Source organism: Phascolarctos cinereus, unplaced genomic scaffold, assembly GCF_003287225.1.
Source record: "Phascolarctos cinereus isolate Bilbo 61053 unplaced genomic scaffold, phaCin_HiC Scaffold_7;HRSCAF=346, whole genome shotgun sequence".
NCBI classification, from domain to species: domain Eukaryota; kingdom Metazoa; phylum Chordata; class Mammalia; order Diprotodontia; family Phascolarctidae; genus Phascolarctos; species Phascolarctos cinereus.
In genome coordinates this window covers 52,433,198-52,439,513 of record NW_027556180.1, presented here as the reverse complement: position 1 = coordinate 52,439,513, position 6,316 = coordinate 52,433,198, and the positions used below count along the sequence as shown (strand labels likewise).

Here is a 6,316-nt window from a genome sequence, read left to right as displayed (position 1 = left end):
AATTATCTATATGCAGATGATAATTGAATCCATGAGAGTTTATGAGATCATGAAATAAGACAGTATAGAGAATAGAAGGGGGTCAGCTAAGTGGCTCAGTTGATAGAGTGTTAGGCCTGAAATCAGGAAGACTCATCTTACTAAGTTCAAATCTGGTCTCAGACACGTACTAGCTGTGTGACCCTTAGCAAGTAATTTAATACTGTTTGCCTCAGTTTTCTCATCTGTAAAATGAACAAAATGGCAACTGGACTGAATCTGCTGTCATGACTGAGATGGAGGTGACCCTGGAGCAGCACCTCGAGGACACGATGAAGAACCCATCCATCATCAGCGTCCTGTGCACGGACTCAAAGGGACTGAACCTGGGCTGCCATGGAACCCTGTCAGATAAACATGCCAGGGTGATCTCTGTCCTAGCCCAACAAGCAGCTAAACTAACTTCTGACCCAACAAACATTCTCATGGCCTGTCTAGAGTCAGGCAATGGGAATATAATGATCTAGAAACATGATGGCAGTGCACAAAATGGCATCTTGATCTCTTAGACCTAGGCTCTAAACAATTATAGAGCTCAAATCAATCTTTCCATCTCATTTCTCTTATCCTGCTCTACTTTTAAGTGCCAGTACTTAAGCCAGTCATTAAATGTAATGCTTACTTTAAAAAGAAGAGAAGAAGAAGAAGAAGAAGAAGAAGAAGAAGAAGAAGAAGAGGAAGAAGAAGAGGAAGAAGAAGAGGAAGAAGAAAATGGCAACTACCCCAGTAACTGCCAAGAAAACACCAAATGGGGTCATGAAGAGTTGGACACGACTGAAAAACAACTGAACAACAACAGGACTGGGCTTTTTGGAGGACACCAGCTTAGTCACCTTGACCTGTAAGATACGAGGATACAGGTAGGAGGAGAAGCAGGAGAAAGAAATGTCACAAAAAAAAACAAGGAGAAGAGGGTATCTAGGAGAAGAGGGTGGTCAGCAGCGTTAAAGGCTGAAGTAAGGTCAAGAAGGATAATGACTGAGACCAGATGGATCAGATGTGGCAATTAAGAGATCACTGGTTACTCTAGAAAAGGCAATTTCATTTGAAAGCTGAGGTCTGAATCAGACTACAGAGAGTTTAGGGATTGAGAGAAGAGTAAGTTAAGGTGCCTATTGTAGACCACATTCTCAAGGAGTTTAGACATAAGAGAAGAGAAATAGAGAATAGTAGCTAGTGTGGATGGTTGGATCAAGTGAAGGTTTTTTTAAGGATGAGAGAGAGTACCAGAGAAGTAACAAGTAGAGAAGGAGACATTGAAGATTCCTAAGAGCATAGGAATGATAGAAAGGACAATGTTTTGGAAAAGAAAGAATGAAATAGGATCATGGATGCATGTAGAGAGGTTAGCTTTGACAAGAAGGGCCATGCCTTCATGTGAATCGGGGTAGAGGAGATGGAGGGGAAGACATCTGAGTGATAAAGATGAGGTGATGGGGAAAAGAAGAAACTTTAGATGAATAGCCTCAGGGGTTTTTTGGTGAAATATAAGCCAAAGTTCTCATCTGAGAGGGTAGTGGGAAAAGTGCCATGGGAGGGTTGAGGACGGATGAAAAAGTTTTGAAGAATTAGGTTTGGTGAATGAGATAGTAACTCTATCAAGGAGGTATAAAATATGGCTTTATTGCAATAAGGGCCCAATTGCTTCAGACATTTACTTGCCTTCACTTTCCTCATTTATAAAATGAGGGTAATAGCACTTTCCTTACAAAGTTGCTGTGGGAATCAAATGAAGTAACATATGTAAAGCACTTTGAAAATCCTAAAATGATGTATAAATGCTAGCTATTATTATTGGCTATTACAGAACACATTGGTGGTGGTCTCAGCCAGCAGTTTCCTAGTTTTCTTCAGCTCCACCTAAAGAAGCCTCTTCTAGGAGCACATTAAGTATAGCATTAGCAAAAATGAGAAAAATAGAAAATCCTGCCTTCTGAATAAAGATATTGATATTTTAAAGGCAAAAAATAATGATCTTATCAGATTTGAACCTAAGAAAGCAAAAACATATTAAAAGGAGCTAGTAGACTTTAAAATGCCAGAGACTAATAATAAACACTAGCACTATTTTTGGCAAAATTGCAAGTAGTACATGTTGAAGATAGATTTTGCTCATTTCTCAAAAATTAAAAAAAACCCAACACTTTAATACAGGATACTAAGGAGATTATTACAAGATGTTGTTTATATGTAGGCATAGCTATTTCCTATAGGCCTTTATGCCAAGCTACATTGGATATACCGTCTGCCTCATGGGCTAGGGACCAAATGCCCAATAATATTTGTAGCAGGACTTAATAATTAGTAAATCATGAACCACTTGTTTACATTTCCATCCCCAAAGCTAATTAAGAGGTTGCGTCATAATTACAGGTCTGAGTAAGTGAAAGCTGATTAAATTTCATAAGTGTTGATTTCACAACAGGAATTCTGGCTTAGCAAATATTTCATGTTGTAATTCTGATTGAGATAGGAAGCTAATAATTAAAATAGTAGTCTTAAAGAGACTAAATAAGAGTCATTATGCAGGAAACTTTGCAAAGGAGGGCTCCATTATTCTGATTAGAGCTCCTTTTTCCATCTTTAGGGAAGGAATTCATGTAGGGAAGAGGCAGCCATTCTCATGAACTGCCTCCTGCTGGGCAGGTGTGATAGCCTAGCTGGAGCAACAAGGCAATGTGAGGGAGATACAGGGGATATCTTGTCCCAAGTGAGTCTATTACTATCACTACCTTCCTTCTGACCCTATTGGAAATAGCTCAGCACCCTGAACCAGGGGTGGGGAAACCTGCAGCCTTGAGGCCACATGTGGCCCTCTAGGTCCTCAAGTGCAGCCATTTGACTGAATCCAAACTTCACAGAACAAATTCCCTTAATAAAAAGATTTTTTCTGTAAAACTTGGACTCAGTCAAAAAGCTGCACCAAGGACTTAGAAGGCCACATGTGGCCTCGAGGCTGCAGGTTCCCTACTTCTGCTAAGAGCCCTGGGAACTGCAGTTCACTCCAGACCACCACCCCTGAATCCTCCAACCATCACTGAGGGGAAAGATAACTGTGGAGGAGCCCACCTTCTTGATACCACCAACAGTCCTGGGAGTGGCAGAATCTACCAGGTCAATCTTGCTTCCAGCCCCCCTCCCCTCCCCTGAAAACATCCTGGGAAGTAATCCCTGTAGAGTCTGGCAACGATTTCTGTACTGTACATGTTCAGAGTATCTACTACAAAGTTCTAGACAGTAAAGAACATCTCTCTTTAGTTTATCTTACATAGTCTTGAATTGTAAAATGAATTGCTTTGAATATGTAATATGTTATATTACATTCTTGCTGAAATACAGGTTAGACTAGCTGGCTTCTGAGATCCCTTCTAACACTTGCATCTTATGATCTGTGACAAAAAGAAAAAATAGGAGCTATTTAGGGAACTTGGATATTAATGTGGGCATTATTAGATAAATGTTTCCTGTCTCTTGTTATGTCTAAGGCACTGTGATCCTCTTTGTGGTGAACACAAAGATGAATACTTTATGCTTGATTTCAAGGAGCTAATAGTCTAGTAAGGTTGGTAAAAAACAAAACACATAAGGTATAAAGTGTTAAGTGCTCTATTATACAATATCACTAAAGTTCACAGGTGGAAATGAATACTTTACTACTCAATTCTATTTGAACTGTTGACCCCCTTTAAGATTTTTAAAGCACTAGGTAAATTATCCCAATCAATCCTTATAAAAATCTTATGAGATGGATGCTACAATTCCCATTTTATTGGTGAATAAACTAAAGGTCAAAGAAGTTAAAATGATGTACCTAAAAACTTAGCTAGTGTCTGAGGACTTGAAATCAGGTCATCTTGAACCCAAATCTAACACTAAATATAACACTGAACAGGATTAATCAATCACAGTAGAATCTCTGCTCTCAAGAGCTAATAAGTGAAAATTTGGAAAACTGTGGGGAAAATACCTTGTGAACTAGTGTACCCTAAGTTAAACTGTGTCATTGGTCTTTTTTCCACATTTTAATATAGCAAAAACCAAAAAACCCAACCTCTCAATAATAATTAACAACTCATATTTCTCAGGTTTTCAAAGGCATACAAAGTTCTTTCCTTATAATATTGTGAGTAGTAGTATATATCATCCTCATTCTGAAGCTGAGTATGCTGAGGCTCAAAAGAGATTATCTAACTTGTCCCAAGTTCTACAGCTGGTTAAGTATTGGTGTTGGGTTATTTCAGACACTAAGTTTTACACCTTTATTTATCTTGTGAAATTTATTAAGTTTTAGGTAGAATGGGACAGCAGAAAGAACACTGAATTTGGAGTCGGATGTTCTGGGCTTGAATCCTGGCTATCTACTACTATATTCTGGTCTTAGTTCTAACTGTAAAATCTTAATGGTCCCTTCCAGCTAACTCTATGATCTAATTGAAATATAGATAGAAACATAGAATATACAGAAATGCAGAATATTCAGAAATTATAGCAATTCTGCTAAAAAGAATATCAGAAACTTTACTTTCAAATCAATGCACAGTATTGGAGTACAAATAATTTATTATTTGCCTTAATCCTAAACTTTGTAGTTTCAATTCCAAGCACAGTTTTGGAAGGACACTGATAATCTACAAAATATTTGGAAAGCAACCAGATGGTAAGGGGCCTTGAGATCATGCTATATTAGAAGCAGTTGAAGGGACTGGGGATGTTTTGCTTAGGGAAGACAAGACAGAAGGAAAGGAGACGATGATAACATTTATTGAGCTAGCATTTATATGGCTCCTTATTTTTCACAAGGTGCTTTAGAAATAACATCTCGTTCTGTTTTCACAACAACCCTGGGAGGTAGATATTATTATTCTTCCCACTTTGCAGATGATGAAACTAAAGCACAGAGAGGCTAAGTCATAACAGGGCTGGTAAATCAGAGCAACTTAGAAGAGTAAAAGGAGTCTTGGAGAGGGAATGGGTTCTCCATGTCTGACAATCTTCAAGCAAACACTCCAACACTTGTTGAGTATTGTGTGTGGTGTGTTTTAGAAGGCTTTTCCATTCCAGAATACATTGAACTAGACTGCCTGTGAGATCCTTTCCAACTCTAAGACTATGTGAAACTGTGTAAAGTATCTTTTCATTCTAGTCACTCTGTAATGCTTAATTTGCCATCCAGAAATGGGGTTCAACAACCAAGGGGGTGACAATAAAGATTAAGAATTAGAAAGCAAACTTTAAAAGAAAAAAGTCAAACTGTCAGTTACACATGGAGTAGAAAGGGGATGGAAAAAGCAGTAATGCTCCCGTTGATCTACATTAAGTCATACTAACTGCATGTCTTTAAGAATGTTTTGTAAAGTAGGGAACTAAAAGAGATTTGAAAATGTTTTATCTCACCCTGAACCGAAACAGTTTATTAGATTCAGTTTGTTTAACACTAACTCCTAAGTTACTCCTAAGCTATGCTGTGACTCTATTCCAAAGAAAGAAATAAAACACACACACACCCTTGGGTCAGCATAGTAACAATTTTCTTTCTTTGTTTCTTTTATTAATAAGAAAATGTTTCATTGCATAGTACCTTTAACTTTCACAAGTTTTTACTCGAAAACAGCACTAGACTGCCAAGCAGAAGACCTGTAATTCAAGCTCTAGCTCTAACACTTGTTAGTCCTGAGACCTTGGCAAACTAATTTAGTGTCTGTAATCTTTCTTCTTTAAAAGGTATGAGCTCTTCAGCTCCCTTTTAAGAGGACTGTGATGCAAGGGCCCTATAAACATAAGATGGCATTATATGAACTACTATTGATTTGATACTATTCATTTGTCAGAGTAAGTGACGTGTCTATTCATAAGAGAGTTTCTTGAAGCAGAGATCCTAAAACCTGTTTTCCTTACTTCTAAGCCCCCAAATTCTTTACACTAGATCATACACTTACTTGAACATGCTATGCACTAAATAGAATTCTGTTATCAGTGAAGTGGAAATGCATTCAAATTACTTATGGAAGTCACCACCATTAACACCCAAACTGACTGCCTAGGCTGCACTAGGATAACAAAAGGCTCAATCAAGTCAGAGTATCAGCTTTGACGCTAATAAAAATAGTAGGTTTGACACTTCGTTAAGCTGCAGATGAAAGTCACATCACTTTACATGCATCACTCGATTTCCCCCCTAAAGTTTGAATTGAGTTCCTAGGCCCAGGAGAAACAGGAGTTCCCAGGAGGAAGGCTCTCTGCTTTTCCCTAACAGAGAAGAGGCAGAGGAGGAAGGTGT

At 38.2% G+C, this 6,316-nt stretch overlaps 1 pseudogene; it reads left to right on the top strand.

Annotated features, from left to right (window-relative positions):
• The first annotated feature begins 275 nt into the window (after positions 1–275).
• LOC144454863 (ragulator complex protein LAMTOR5 pseudogene) lies at positions 276–506 on the top strand (annotated as a pseudogene).
• Positions 507–6,316: the final 5,810 nt, after the last annotated feature.